Source organism: Malus domestica, chromosome 02 (genome assembly GCF_042453785.1).
Source record: "Malus domestica chromosome 02, GDT2T_hap1".
NCBI lineage: Eukaryota > Viridiplantae > Streptophyta > Magnoliopsida > Rosales > Rosaceae > Malus > Malus domestica.
Window position 1 is genome coordinate 20,456,177 of NC_091662.1, and position 16,945 is coordinate 20,473,121.

A 16,945-nucleotide genomic window follows, 5' to 3' on the forward strand; every position below is an offset into this window, starting at 1 on the left:
TGCTTCCTACGGAGGCTACAAGTTTGGCCGCCAGCTTTATAAGTTAGAAATCTTACAACAGTCTATCATACGGTAAAGTTGTACAAAAGACATGGTGAAATAGAAGGATGAAGCAAAGCAAGGAAAACTATTTATTAAATTTCTAGCAAATTGATAAACCAGCTCGAAGGCCAACAAAGTTCAAATAAAGTAGAATGAAAAAGGAAAGAAGAAAATTCCTAAGTCTAAGCAAAAAGAATACTTATCAGTAACCTGCGCAACCACTGGTCCCTTTACTACCACACCTTCAACAGCCGCATTGCTTTCAGCAGCTAAAGCTTCTATCAGCTCATCCTTAGCCGCCCCTGCCTGGACTGCCTGACCCTCAGCTACTTCACTAAAGGCAGCCTCAAACAAGAAGTCAAACAAATCAACTGGAGAAATGGAGAAAGTCTCGAAGTCATTCTCGAAAAACTCATACCCTGAAGATGGTCTACATAGCCAAGTTTGTAGAAATCGGCCTGACAAGAAGCAAGCGCCACTTCGTGACCGATCTTTTCATTCTTCAGCTGCACATTCTCCAACTCCCTGACCCTCGGCATTCTCCAGCTGCATAGAAGTAGGGGTAGAGACATCATACCTATTCAAAACGGTGAGTTCAGATTCGAGCTTATCGATCTTTTCAGCAGCTGAGCGAAGCTGAGCTGCCAATGCCACTTCGATCTCCTTAGCACACTCGATAACATCCTGATCGATGCGTATAAGCTTAGCTACCAGGATCAAAATCTTATGCATTGTAGTAATAAGTGAGGACTTCCTCTAGTAGGTAGGACGCTTCACAAAAGAGTCTGAGAGGACGAAAACTTTTCTAACACTATTAACAAACTTGGCTCATGCTTTAACGTCCTCAAATAGGTCAGCCTTCAGCAACGCACAGATCTCAGGAAACTCCCCAGCTTCAAACTCGATGGATCTCTTACAGCTGCCTGTGCAAGTAGACTTCCCTTTCTTAGCAGACGAATTAGTTGCAGCATAAGAAGGAATAGGCCCAAGGGCCATCTTAACAGCAGATTCCACCTTCCCGCTCTTCATAACGGTGAGCCTCTCAGAAGCCGAATCGGACTTAGCTCCCAATGCGTGCTTTAACACAAACCCAAACACCAAGGGCACCACCGAACCTTTCCACTGGGTCATTCTCTAAAAAATGACCGTGGTTACCTTTGGAACAGTAGGTTTCACAAGTTCAGACTAAACAGCCTTTTTAGTCCCCTTGGGATAAGTCAAATCGATGATAAGCTTATCAATAGTAGACGAGCCATCGCGAGCAGTAGAAGAAGTCTTTGGCTTCTTCTTGGTCGAAGGCTCATAAGTAGGTGAGGAATGTCTCTTCTTTCCACCCTCACTGGTAGCAGGCTCTATAACAGCGATCGGACGAGCAAACACCTTATCTTTTATCCATTTTCTCTATTCTTTCAGAGGCAGCCCGTCTTTCTCCCGACAAAGATGATTGAGTAGCCAGCTCCACTCACAGTACTTAGTAGGAATGCCCAAGGCGATGTGCACTTTCTTCGTATCCGCCAAAGTTCTTAGAGTTTAGCCAAATTTCGAATCTACATAAAGTAAGAAAGACGATTAATAAACTGAAGTCATGAAGCAGCTCAACAAAAATTCAAGCAAGCCAGGAATGAAGCAGTTCACTTACCACTGATAAAGACAATCGGAACACTCAAGAGAGAAATCAGACTTCCACTCTCCATTTACCTTAAACGTATCTCTCACCTACTCATGATTACCTTTGTAGGAAGTATCAAGCAGCCTATGGTGAGACCTTAGCTGCCCCAAACCTTCATTGTGGCCAATTTTGAAGAAGTACCAAAGCTCATTTATGGTCAAGCCAAGATCAAATAACCTATTCATTTATGGTCAAGTGCCAGGCTCCATGCCCCAACTCGCTAACTCAGCCAAACCTTAAATGCCTAGCCATTTCTCTCACGCAGTGCAACCCAAAGGCCCTTGGTCCCTTATGCATACAGCCCACGCCACTCAGCCCAACATGGGAGGAAGCACGTGCCTCCTTCCTATTTCTTATCTCGTACCCAACTCGTTTCAAGTAGGCTCAGGCCTTTAGGCCTAGGTCACAGGAACCGAAGAGCCAACCCACGTCGGTTTCTCCCTCTCTATCTCCTTTCGCCTACAAGGGCCTATGCCCAACAACCTTGGAGGCCCAGCCTAAGCTGGCCTCCCAGTGTGCCTGTCATCTTGGCCAAAGCCGAGCCGAGCCGAGCACCTAGCCCACGCCAGACGAACTTCGCCGCCGCACCACCTATGCACAACAGCCCTGTGGCACCCTTGCCATATCCCTCATGCAACCACGGCCTTGCCAAGCCAATATTTTTGAGCCCCAAAGCTCCCAAAAATTTAAGAAGAAGAAAATTCAAATTTTTCTTACCTTGGTGCGGCACGAAGAAGAAAAACAACAATGAGAGACGACTCTTTGCAAGGGCAAGAGAAGAAGAAAGTTAGGGGATATGGAACAAATTTCCTCTGGCTTTTCTCTTCCTTTTTTGAATGATGATTGTGCTCCAAATTTATTTAATCCCCTGCTTAAGGCAGAATTAAGTAGGTATTAGGGGATTTGTTTCCTTTTCCTAGAAGAAGTCTATCTCCAAATTAAGGAAGGAGATCAAGTTCAAATTGGGAAACAACTCTACAAGCCAATACAGCTTGGATTTTTACACTTATTGCCCTTTTTCCCACGTTTAGCCCAGCAGGTGTGGGGGTATTTGTGGAGCCTAAAATAATCCCAAATATTATGGAGGCAACACGTGGACTTTTGCCAAAGAAAGACAAGATTGCCCTCATTAAATGGGCAAGCTTCTCAGATACTCCCACGTGCAGCACACACAACTGAAGGTCCCTGCAGCTGAATACGACTGCCCACAACTCACCTACCTTTGGTAAGGAAAATTCAAAGCATTAAAGATAAGGATTAATTACCCAAATCCTATCTTTAATACATTCTCAATTGAAGATTGACTCATTCAAGTAATCCCTATTTAAATCAATTAGGGATAATTACTCCATTATCTCAAAATATTATTTCCTATTTAATACCTTGAGAATATTTCTCCATAAAACTTTGGCCAATAGGATGCCGCCATGTGTAGGTTAACACCCTAACACCATGGCCTGCCACTCCCTTATAAATACCCCTTGTTTTATTAAATTTCGGTACACTTTTGCTACCCTAAAAAAGCCCTAAACAATTTACTCTTCTCAAAGAAACTAATTGAGGCATCGGAGATTCATTGGCCTAACCCCTGTAGGTGCATTTTCGTCAAAGCTAGAGACGGTGGAAATTTGTATCGACAAACATTATATTCCTAATGGTGTCAGAATACTTCTAACTCTAAAGGTATATTCCGTTACTAGCATATTCTTTGTTCTATCAGAATATTCTCTCCGATGACTGGAATCTAGAAGATTCTGGCCATTGTCGACAGAATATTTCGTTAGGCTTGGACCGTTGACTTTTTCAAAATTTCCCCCAAGACACCTCCTAGGGTATTTTGACGTGCTGATTCCAATTTCATATCCCGTTTCTCCAAATTCATCGTTTTATTGGAGTTTTACTAATGGGTCCCTATATATGCCTAGGTGAAACTATTATCGATGACCCCACCATTCATAGTTTAAGCAGTTGCGACCCCATTACATGATTGTGAGTGAGTTTTTGTTTTCAAGTATTATACGTTTATGTAGTTTCCATAGATGTGTATTAAAGTATTTACTACATTATGCCATGACTATATTTATGTTTACAAGTACTATTATATTGTTGAGAATTATGAATTATCATGACATGATCATACATATATTATTTGCTCATCATGCATGCTTACACTGGTGTTTGTACTCGTCTCAGACCAAGACCAGTCTTCACGTGTATGTTCACCTCACACCGATACACTCACCTTGGATCCATTGTATGTGACAGCCCTGTCCTAGATCGCAATAGGCAATTAGGACTCGTATGTGATACACATATCATCAATCTTCATACTAGAGCGTAAATTACTATTACACCTAGTCCTGTTTCATGTCAGAATAACTGTGCTTGAGCTCATATGTCAGCATATGTCGATTAGCATCTGATATTTTAATTTGATTTCGAGATAAGGAACTGTTATTAGCACTTCACAAATCTCATTCTACACTCCTCACAAGTGTTTTTTCTTTCTAATTATATAAATTTGGAGTGCAAAATGAGATTTTTGGAGTGCCAATAACAATTCCCTCAAGATATTGTGTTTACCGTATTCGTAGAAATTTGGTTCTTACGGTAATTGTTTTAATATTATACGTAGTATGTTATGTTGGAAACTAATACTTGTTTTACAACAAGTGGTTACACATTTTAAAAAATGTTTACAAAACTTTGTTTTTCGGTCCGCTCACCTTTGTTTTTCGCCGCTTTAGGACTTAGTTGAGTATTCTGGCAACGATGAGGACTTTTGGCAAACGCTGACATGTAGGAGGTTACTCCTGATGGTATAAACATTATTTACTTATAATGTAATTTTACTTATGCTTTGACATTACATGTGAAATAGGTTCAATCTCCCTCACATGCGCACTCTTGTCATAGTAACTTTTAGGTTTTAGTTTATCACATTTTTCCACATCAATACACTTTATGACTTCGCCACCTTCTAGGTGTCGGCCATACAGCTCGAATCGAGATCCAGATGGACATTCAAGTCAAGGTGTGTTAGTATGAAATGTTTACTATTCTCACTTAAAAAGATGATACATTGAACTTCAAAAATGTTTACATTTTCCGACCAAGATGGGTGTTTTAGTTTTACATCTTAGCCATATTGAAAAGCTTTGCGGTCAACCAAAAATGTAAAATTTCCATTTTAAGATATTTTGTATTTTCCATTAAAAATGCTCTTAGTACTCCATTAGTACCATTACTAAAAATGTATTACAAGAACACTATCAATGAACTAGACTCACTACAACCTACAAAAACACAAGAAATGTACTTTAAAGAACACTAGAAATGTCCAATTTCAAAGCGTCCAATTGAAAGTTCAAATGCATGTCTTATTTCACTTGACTACTAGCCACTATTTGTAAAACACCTCACCTGACCACATTTGCTGTAACATCTTTGGAAGAAATGTGATTCCAACACCCATGTGAGTAGTGGGAGAGCCAGGAATCAGAATCAATCTTGACCAACTGGCTTGAGCCGATCTGACCAAATCAGTTGGGAACCATGGAATGGCCAGTTTGGCTAGATTTTGACTTTCCACAAAAATAATGTTTGAATAGCGTAACTAAACAGTGCCCATAACAGTGTTCTTTTTCTCGCACGTTTTTTCATTATACACAAAAATAACTTGAATCGTTAAAGTTTTGATACTTTTTAAGTAGTAAGGTGAATATTCGAAATTGCGTCCGAGGTTCGAAAATGTTTGCTAATATCAGATTTGAATTGGATTAAGCACAACGATGTCCCCCCGAAATATTATTGCTGAAAATAAATAGTCATCATCTAAATACTGCAGATGTATGTTTTATATTTTCAGTTAAGCTCTAATGAAACGGCAAAAATCCGTGTTATGCTGAAAGCTTTTGGTCTTCAGGCTTACTGTTCCAAAAACATATGTATCATTTCGAAATCTTCGCAGTCAATTCTCTCACCAGTTTCGCGGCAACCATTGCAGTCATCCCATCAACAGTATCACGCTGTGGGTTGAATTCAACAACATCTGCAGCAACAACATCACCTTGCAGGTTATGGAGTATGTTGAGTACGTCATGGAAGGAGAGACCACCTGGCTCAATGTGTGACACTCCGGGAGCAAACGCCGGATCCAGGCAATCTACATCTATCGAGATATACACGCCCTTCACACCTTCTCCTAATTTCTGTCAAAGAAAGTTTTTGTTATGAGCTACCTTCAAAATATATGTGAAACGGTATGCCATTTATATATCACAGGTTGAGATTCCTGAAGATAATTTCCTCAAATATCTAACCAGGAATCTACAGAACCACATAAAGATACAGAACACAGTAATTGATATACATAGGCAAGCTAGTGAAGAGGAACAAAAGAAAAAAAGAGCGAGAGACGCTCAGAAGCTCATAAATGTGAACACAAAGACACATGAGGTGGGGAGGGAGAGAAGAACAGAAAGAGAGAGAGAGAGAGAGAGAGCAGATTTTCCAAAAAGTGGTGATCTCTTGAAAAGGTTCGCATTTCATATTGCTCAACACCAAATCGTTTTCCTTGTTCACACCCTTCATTGTTAATTGATCTAATACCGACCTGAAAAGTCAGAAACCAAGTTTATTACGTTAACTGCAAATGCTGGATGGCAACTAAAACAGGGCATTCAACTTAATCTGAGAGCGCAAGAGCATACACGATTACTTTAGGTCAATTGCCAAGCAGAAAAAGAATTGGCATAGGTAGGGAAACTTGTTATAGCAAGTACAAAACACTCTTAATGAAGTAGAATTCATTGATATTGCAGACAGATGCCCAACAATGAAACGCTACTTCTGCTAACTACTTAATTTAAGAATCAGAGATGCAGTAACTATATGGAAAGTCACATAAGGTGATTAAGCCATTCTTGATTCCGAGATCAGAAATAACGCGTTATCCATAAAGCACGGGAAGGGACTAGTCACTATGTTCATTTGAATACTTTCCAGGAGGCATTTTGATGTGAAAATTAACTTGATACATAAATTAAACCCTATTGATGACAATTGTAGTATTAAGCAAGTAGGGATTGTTCTAAACCGGGATTAACTAGGGATGCTAATCAACACAAATAAGACTCAAAAACACTAAACTAGACTCTATAGACTCAAAACTGACTTAAAACACTAAAAACAGCAAGAAACAATGGCCTTTGAACCTGAAGTGTATCATTATCTAAATTCGAACCTGAATTTTGTTGGGCAGATTGTGGTGGGACTTGTGGTGATACATACAGCATTTGAAACACCCCAGGTGGTGTTTGCCGAAATCCCCCTTGTTGGGCATGTTGTTGTGGCTTCTCCATTTAAAATTTGGATGATCTCTCCACCGCAGATTGTAAGCATTAGAGTATGGATCACTTCGTGGCTGATTTGGTCCTTGATATCCCACGGCATGTACACTTTCCCATCCTCCATTCTCAATTAATTGTGGACATTGATCATTGAGGTGCCCTTGCATAGAACATACGCCACACACACTTGGTGTATTTCCTTGCACTTTGCATCCTTCCATAAACCGTGCAAACATAGAAGTAAGGTTAGTTATTTGAGATTGCAAATCAGAAACGGAATTTACCTCATTCAATTGTTGCCATGAGGTGTTTCTTTGCCCAACACCTTCATATTGTTGTGCATTCAACGCTCGGTTGGCAATTAGAACCTTGGCAGCTATCGGTGTTTTATCCACCAAAGCACCTCCCGCTGAGGAATCAAGCATTTGTCTTTCAATTGGGAGGAGTCCCTGGTAGAAATATTGAAGTAACAGCTCCTCCTTCATTTGATGTTGAGGGCAAGATGCAACTAGACCTTTAAAACGCTCATAATATGTTGGGAATGATTCGTTTTGGTTTTGTTGAATACCACTGATTTTCTTCCTCAAAAGAATAACCCTTGAAGTTGGGAAGAATTTCTCCAAGAACGCTCTTTTCATACTCTCCCAAGATGTGATCGTTCCGGGTGCTAGTTTGTATAGCCAATCTTTAGCCCTATCCATTAGAGAGAATGGAAAGGCCTTCATCTTCAGAATACTCCCATCAACATTGATGGGCGTCATGCTTGAGCACACCACTTCAAACTCTTTCAAGTGCTTGTTTGGATCTTCCATGGATAGCCCATGGTACTTAGGAATATGGTGCAGCAAGCTTGACTTCAATTCGAACTCATCGGTCTTTCCTTGGGCAGCCACAGGATATTGAATGCTAAGGGGTACGGCATCGTCCAACCTCGAGGCTGAAAGTTCTTTTATTGTACGATTATCTGCTGCCATGACTTCCTCTTCTTCTTGCTCTTCAAACTTAGATTCGGCCTCTGAGCTAGAACTTTGTGGATTAGGTTCTGGTTGCTTCCTTTTTCTTCTCAAAGTTCTTTCAAAATCGTCGTCGAACTCCAAGATGTTTGCACTAATGTGTTGAGAACTATGAGTCATAAACTAGTACCTGAAACGAAGAAACAAACACAATTAGCAACCAAGTATTAAGGTAAGGCAGAAACACAAAAAAACACACACACAAACTCACGGATAAACTTAAAAGAAAATACAAAAGATACGACACTTTGCTAATCCCCGGCAACGGCGCTAAAATTTGATGTGAAAATTAACTTGACACATAAATTAAACCCTATTGATGACAATTGTAGTATTAAGCAAGTAGGATCGTTCTAGACCGGGAATTAACTAAGGATGCTAATCAACACTAATAAGACTCAAAAACACTAAACTAGACTCTATAGACTCAAAACTGACTTAAAACACTAAAAACAGCAAGAAACAACCAAAAAGACTCAATTCTAGACCTAACAAGTGAATTGGACAAAAATAAGATTTAACTTGACTCAAAAGATTAAAAGAAAACAGATTTTGACTCTAAAAACAAGACTTAAGAAAAAGGGATTGTGTTTTGACGAAATTAAAACTTAAAAACAGAAATTTGTAAAACAAACTTAAGAAGACACGAAATTGATGAAATAGAATGGTGAAAGGCTAGTTAGAGGGTTCCTTCTCCACACATGACATATGCATACAAATCGATTTCCAATTATTCTTTCTACAAACCATGAATGACAATGCCCCAAATTAATTGTATTGAACTAATTAATTCTCAGATTTCCCTAGATTCATTGAATTAAATGGAAAACGCATCACAACCAAATTATTCTTTATCAAGTTCCCTAACTATGGAATACGCATGATAGAAACACTTAACGAAGATCATTAAGTTCAATGGAAACCATAAGCATTGACGAGGCATTCATAACTATGAAAAACATGTTACTCTTGCCTAGGATTTACTTAACACAATCGTGACTAGCGACTTTTACTACTCATGAATATAAGTTCATAATGATTAGGTGAAATTCCCTTATACTCTAGCATCAAATTCATGCATGCAAACTAAGTTGGCCACCTCAATCAACATACAAGAACAAGTTTTTAATAAAACAGATAAGTGAACCACATCCACGATTCATGAAACAATAACTGGAGGAAATCAATTCATATAAAACATATGATCATGGCTTCGAATTCACCTCTAACTATAAAGAAATTAGTTCCTTATGTTCGCAAATAAACAAAGACAACTTAAATTAAACATTGAAAGTAAAAGATGGAAAACACCTAAGAACGCTCCAGCACTCCCAAAGACTTGGGCATAGGCACGGCACAAAGGCTCCTCTTCTTTCTCCTTGCAATACTCACGGCACAAAAGAGATGTATGGTGAATGATGTAGTGAATTGTGGTAGAGGGTGGTGGATTAATTGCTACACAAAGGTTTGTATTTATAGGGCTAGGGAAACCCACGAATTTCTGAAGGAAATGAGTGTGTATTTGGCACAATTCATGAAGGAAAAGGACTAGGGTTCACCCAAATCTGAAGGGAAAAGGATTGCACAATCCTAAGGGAAAAGGATTGCAGGTTCTAGGGCTTCTAGAAAGGGTCCAGGTGCCAGATTTGTAGGACAAGGGATAAGGCCTTCTAGAAAGGTTGTTTTGTGGCTGATTCCTAGAAAAACAAGGGATAAGGTGCGGCACCTTTGTAGGAGTGGATAAGGGCTTCTAGAAACCTATTTTAATGTGTCATAATTTGAAAATAAATCCCCCATGCAGCTGGAATTAAGATAGGATAGGGTTAGGATAGGATAAGATAAGATAAGGTTTGGATAATGTTCCTTCTTTTGAGCTGATTTCTTATCTTCCTTGACTTGGATTTATTTCTTCACTCTTTTTAGCACATTCCTAGCCTCTTGAACTTCAAATTCGTCCACCCATCTTGCTCTATTCATAAGCTATCCATTTGATGTCCAAAACTGCCTCAAAATGCTCCATATTGCACTTTTTTGCCAACTTTGTCATATGGACCTACAAACACACGAAAATAGCTTAAATCATTATAATAAACACAAACAAACTATGAAAATGCAAGAAAACAAACTAACTAAGTCGCATAAATATGCTCCTATCACATTTTGCCTCCCACTCCAAAGATTCTAATCTTTGAATCTTTTTTCTAGTGCGACAAAAGTGCAAATGTTATCAACCGTGTATATCTACAAAGTTCCCACAAGCAATGTCAAAATCCTATAAGATGCTTTACCGAAAACCAGTAATGACACACCTAGAAAGCAAGGCCAGGTGAATCTATAAAACATATACGTCATTTTCTTATTTGGATCAATGCACATTTCTTAAATAAGTGTGAATGCAAGCCATAAAGTGAGCAGATGCAGAGCAGTAATAGAGAAAAATTTACCTGCAATAGTCGCCGAGCATAACCCCCTTCCATAATTCGAGCAAAAGAAGATGCATGTGAATATTTATTACCTTCAAAGGCATAATAGATATCAGGATGGGCATCAAGATGAAGAATATCCACAGGTCCCCCAAGCTTCTCAGAGACAGCTCTTACAACAGGATAAGAAATTGAGTGATCACCACCTAACACTAATGGGCGCAGTGGATCCTGAAAGTGAATGGACGCAATGTAAACTTCGTCTATTAAAGCCAAAAGGTAGCTAGAATATACATAAAGTCATTGGAATGAAAAGTCTCAGTCAAAAAAGGATAACATTTTCATGAAAGAGCGCTCTCAATATGTCTGAAGCTTTCCCGGAAACAAATTTCCGAGTAAGAACATGCAAACATGCCCTGGTTATTTCCAGAATGAGCTCAGGATATCAGAACACTTGCGCTGCCCACTGATGGCATCTGAATTTTCTAATCTTCATTGTCTGGCCTGAAGAGTCATAAAGTTTTCACCAAATTTTTCTGAAAAAGATCATGATTGGTTCACACTATACTAGTAAAGTCTCCAATTAAAAAGGAAATATAGACACTCAATGGTAAATGTACCCTGATCCCTCAAGTGTTCAGAGGAGTTCATAGCACCTGAGGGCCTGAAAATGGCATTATACTGCACGCAGGGTACTTGATATCTAAGCACGTAAAATATGAACTGCACTGGCTCAGCTTCAAAATATACTTCTCAAAAGGCTCAGTTTCAATTTATAAGCATATTGTATAACCAAAAAAAAAAAAAGGTATAAGCACATTGCAAGCAATTTTGCCGTACTGGCAGAATTCAGTGCTACTAGGCAAAAAAAAAAAAAAAAAACTGCTATAGAAGGTTATGAAATGAATATGACTAGGCAACTGAACAGCGAACATTTGTAGTTCAATTAATTGCTGCTAACCATAGTCCAGATTAATAAAGTAAAGCATTTTAAGCACAGCAGGTTACGCTACCAAGTACCAACAAGGAAAAAAGTACAGATGTATTAAATTTTGGTGCATAAGGTTCAAAATTTCAACTTGTGCAACTAACTTCTGCAACACAACCTAACACAAATGGCAAAGCTGGTGCCAGAGTTATCAAGCTACCCATGGAACAAGAAGCAGAATTTTGACAGAACAATAGGTTGATGTAGTTTTTCCATTTAAATCTTTCCACAGTTGCAGTTTTTTTCCTCAAAACAAATCATTGCAATACTTTTTTTGAATTTATAGAAATTACAACCAACCTGTTCCATTACAAGCTTGACAGACTCACTTATGACGTTCATCAGTCTGTCGTCATCTACTCCAGTCTCAAATTTCTTGGACAGGAACATCACCAACATCAGTTAGCACCCGCGGGTCATTTAGTTCTTTCCCTGCATTGCCAGCAACATATTATAATGATTTCGCACACCATCAAATGATATATATAGAGAAAAATTGAAAGGACAAGAAATCATCAACAACCACAAGCATTATTCTTTCCTATCCGGGAATTCACTTTTGCCAAAAAAGAAGGTTCAGATATCTCCAATTCACAAAATTGCAAATGTTTCATGAATTGATGCCATTCTCGGACAATCTGAGTACATGCACATACACATGATAGTTCTGAGATTAGTTGGTTGCACTAATAGCATAAACTGCTAAATGCAATTCTAAATATGAGAAACAACGGCCAATGGTATACTTTGAATTCTCAAGTGGCACCACTTGATGGGTAGAGAGCTAAACATTGACGGTTTTGAGAAGCAAAAGTTTAGTACTAATTTATATAATTAGACACCTTCTTCAGTTGTTGAGTTGGTGCTCCCACACCAGATAGCCTCTCTAATCCTTGGAGGACCAAAGGCGGGCCCTTGAAGAAATGACGAGTTATGTCCAAGAGGAACTCCAAGAAGAGATGTGGATGCCACAGCTCCTCCTAAAGCACGCACAAGCTCTCCCTGCACAAAACCAAATAAAACCCAATTCACCAAAACCAATCCAATGTCCAAGAATCTCCCTACACAATCCCATAAACTAAAAAAACCCAATTTTTAATTCCAGCTTATTAATCTAATCTAAACCTCCGGGAGTGGGATTCAAACTTAAACAATTGAAATAGAAAAAGAAACCCAATTCGCCAAAACCAATTCAAAGTCCAAGAATTTAATTTTACAATCACAAAAACAAACCATTTTTTTATTCGAGCGATATTCTTTTTAATCTAGTCTAAACAACGTGGAGTGGGATTCAACTTAGAAAATTGAAAAAAAATAAAAGAAAAACCCAACAACAACAACAACAAAGCCTTTTCCCACTAACTGGGGTTGGCTATATGAACCCTAGAACGCCATTGCGCTCGGTTTTGTGTCATGTCCTCCGTTAGATCCAAGTACTCTAAGTCTTTTCTTAGGGTCTCTTCCAAAGTTTTCCTAGGTCTTCCTCTACCCCTTCGGCCCCGAACCTCTGTTCCGTAGTCATATCTTCGAACCGGAGCGTCAGTAGGCCTTCTTTGCACATGTCCAAACCACCGTAACCGATTTTCTCTCATCTTTCCTTCAACTTCGGCTACTCCTACTTTACCTCGGATATCCTCATTCACAATCTTATCCTTTCTCGTGTGCCCACACATCCCACGAAGCATCCTTATCTCCGTTACACCCATTTTGTATGCGTGTTGATGCTTCACCGCCCAACATTCTGTGCCATACAACATCGCTGGCCTTATTGCCGTCCTATAAAATTTTCCCTTGAGCTTCAGTGACCTACGACGGTCACACAACACGCCGGATGCACTCTTACACTTCATCCATCCAGCTTGTATTCTATGGTTGAGATCTCCATCTAATTCTCCGTTCTCTTGCAAGATAGATCCTAGGTAGCGGAAACGGTCGCTTTTTGTGATCTTCGCTAGATTGCTCCGGTCATTAGTGTGGATAAGTATATAAATGGATAGAGATAGGAAAGCAAACACCAGATGTACGTGGTTCACCCATATTGGCTACGTCCACGAAATAGAGGAGTTCTCATTAATTGTGAAGGGTTTACACAAGTACATAGGTTCAAGCTCTCTTTTAGTGAGTACAAGTGAATGATTTAGTACAAATGACATTAGGAAATATTGTGGGAGAATGATCTCGTAATCACGAAACTTCTAAGTTCCGGAGTGTGGTATCGTCTTGACTTGCCTTATCTGTCTCGTAGGTAGATGTGGCATCTTCTCTGGAAGTACTCTTCCTCCATCCAGGGGTGGTATCTTTAACTGGTGGAGATGCACAAGGTAATGTATCAATTTCACTTGAAGCTTACTTGTAGTTTCAGGCTTGGTCAAGCGCGATACAAAGCATGTAGTAGGAGTCCTCCAAGTCGCCGAGCTAGGGGATCTGCTGAAAGAGGTGACAGACAAGGTAAGCAATCAGAGCTCCAAGCAATCAGTCCCAGATCAGAACTTTGATTTCAAGTTCCGGCTGATTGTTCACATTCTCCCTATCTTGCAGGCAACATGAAGGATAAAGAGAAGAAAAATGAGAAGAGATGATATGGAATACTTTTGCTTTTGAAGAAGTAACTTTCCACAGGCTTATTCTTAAACTGGGCTGTAGGGTTTTCTGGTTTCCTCAAGAGTATAAGGCCGACTGAAGAATTTGAGGGTCAAAACAAGTCCATCAAATCTATAGTACGTTCGACCCTGCTGATATGGGATACTTTTGCTTTTGACAGAGTAGTGGATGTATCGGCACGTGTGCTGTTACGCTTGTCTCCACATGCTTCCTTGTATCATTCTCACTTGCCCTATCTGTTCCTCAGGCAGATGCTGTATCTTCCCTGGAAGCATAAGATGTTGAAGATGAGTACTCGAGAGCAATGCCAGGTAAGTAATCAAGTAAGGGGTTCCAGGCAGTCAGTTCCTGACTGGAAGCTTGATTCCAAGTGCTGACTGATTGCTCTCTTTCTCCTTGTCTTGCAGGTAAGAACAAGGCCAAAGGAAAAGACAGGGAAAAAACATGATATGGGATACTCTTGCTTTTAACCCTGATGATATGAGATATTCTTGATCTAGTATAGCTTGTTTGTAGAGGTATTATCGGGGGGAAAGAAAGCTGAATATTTTGAAAAGCTTCTTTGGGAGTGCCCTCTCAGATATGAGGAAGGGTTGAGCATTTTTGCAGGTCTGCCTGTCTGTTGGGGATGGAGGTCAACATATATAGGAGTCTCCCTAACAACAAGTAGTAATGCTATTCCTTTACCCTGCTTGGTCATGACACGGTAGTGGGAGCTGCCAGCTTCACATGTTTTAACTCTGTCAGAGCACTTTGAAAAAGTGGTCTGTGGTATCTGGAAAGCTGATGTTGCGTGTAAAGATTACAGACAAGCTTTATCCAAGGAGATCCGGCTCTTGAAGTTGGGAAAGTGGTGCCTCTTCGGTTTTCGAACAAGCAATCCTGTCGGAGATCTGGCTCTCGAGATTCAGAGAACGATGCCTTTTCGATTTTTGAGAAAGCAATCCTGCTAGGGGTCTGGCTCTCGAGATTCGGAGAGTGGTGTCTCTTCGATTTTGGAGAAATTAATCATGTTGGGAGTCTGGCTCTCGAGATTCGGAGGGCGGTGCCTCTTCGATTTTGGAGCAAGCAATCTTGTTGGGAATGTTTTCTCGAATGTGAGAAAAGGTTGGGCATGTTTGCTAGTCTATCTTGCCACGAAGCACAAAGGTTGACACACAGGGACTTTCCAATTATCCAGCAGTGGTACTGTTCCTTTACCCTTGTGGGTAATAATATGGTAGCTAGACCTTCAAAATTTATGTGTCTAAACTTTGTTAGTGCTGTTTCTTTGCTATTCTTTTACCCTTCTTGGTCAGAGCGGTGTAGTGGGAGCTGCAAGTTTCACGTGTCTCAACTTTGTCAGAGAACTTTGGCAAAGTTATCTGTGGTACCCATGAGCTAATGTTGCGTGTGGGAAGTGGGTGATTGAACAGTAAGATTCATGTGCTTTCTACTTCACCAGAAATCTTCGACATAATGCCCATAATTTCTGCAAAGCTGACAGGTGCTGACAAGGCTGGAAAAGTAGGTGCCTCTTCAATTTCTGAGATCGGCCCTCGTGGTCTCTGAGCAGCCCAGCTTTTGAGAAAGCAAGTGCCTCTTCGATTTCTGAGATCGGCCTTCGTGGTCTTTGAGCAGCCCAACTTTTGAGAAAGCAAACGTCTCGTGGTCTTTGAGCAGCCCAGCTTTTGAGAAAGCAAACGCCTCTTCGATTTCTGAAGCTCCGTCGAGTGCAGATTTTTATAGAGGCTGGCATTAAGTTCCAAAGCACACTTGAATCTCCACCAGTAGAAGTTCCATTCTTGCACTTCTAAGATCTTGATTTGTCCGACCTCTTCTCTCTTTAACACCTTTGAAAATGTCTGGCCCCTCCGATCGTCGTTTTGACTTGAACCTTGTTGAAGAGGCAGCCACGCCTTCTCCAGACAACATATGGCGCCCATCCTTCGTCTTCCCTACTGGTCCTCTTACCGTTGGGGATTCCGTGATGAAGAATGATATGACCGCTGTGGTAGTGGCCAGGAACCTTCTCACTCCCAAAGATAACAGACTACTTTCCAAACGGTCTGATGAGTTGGCTGTTAAGGATTCTCTGGCTCTCAGTGTTCAGTGTGCAGGTTCTGTGTCTAACATGGCCCAACGCCTATTTGCTCGAACCCGCCAAGTTGAATCATTGGCGGCTGAAGTGATGAGTCTCAAACAGGAGATTAGAGGGCTCAAGCATGAGAATAAACAGTTACACCGGCTCGCACATGACTATGCTACAAACATGAAGAGGAAGCTTGACCAGATGAAGGAATCTGATGGTCAGGTTTTACTTGATCATCAGAGATTTGTGGGTTTGTTCCAAAGGCATTTATTGCCTTCATCTTCTGGGGCTGTACCGCGTAATGAAGCTCCAAATGATCAACCTCTGCTGCATCCTCCTTCTAGGGTTCTGTCCAGTACTGAGGCTCCAAATGATCCCCCTCCAGTGCCTGCTATTTTTGGGGCTCTACCGACTGCTGAGACTTCTCCTAAGCAACCTTTGTGAAGGCTCCCTCTTGTTTGTTTATTTTGACTCATGTATATGTACATATTTGTGACTTATCGGGGATATCAATAAATAGCTTTCCTTCATTTCAACGTATTGTGTTAAATACACCAAAGCCTTCTTCGCTAAGTTCTCTGAATTTTCTTTTGTTGAAGCTTGTATGTTGAAGCTTTGTGAGTGGAGCATGTAGGTTGAGGTAGTATTCCCTTAATTTCCTGAGTGAGGAAAACTTCTCGGTTGGAGACTTGGAAAATCCAAGTCACTGAGTGGGATCGGCTATATGAATCTTTGAACGCCATTGTGCTCGGTCCTGTGTCATGTCCTCCGTTAGATCCAAGTACTC

General features: G+C 40.3%; 1 pseudogene; it reads right to left on the bottom strand.

Moving 5' to 3' along the window:
* Positions 1-5,485: 5,485 nt before the first annotated feature.
* On the bottom strand, positions 5,486-12,722 carry LOC103418424 (arginase 1, mitochondrial-like; annotated as a pseudogene).
* Positions 12,723-16,945: the final 4,223 nt, after the last annotated feature.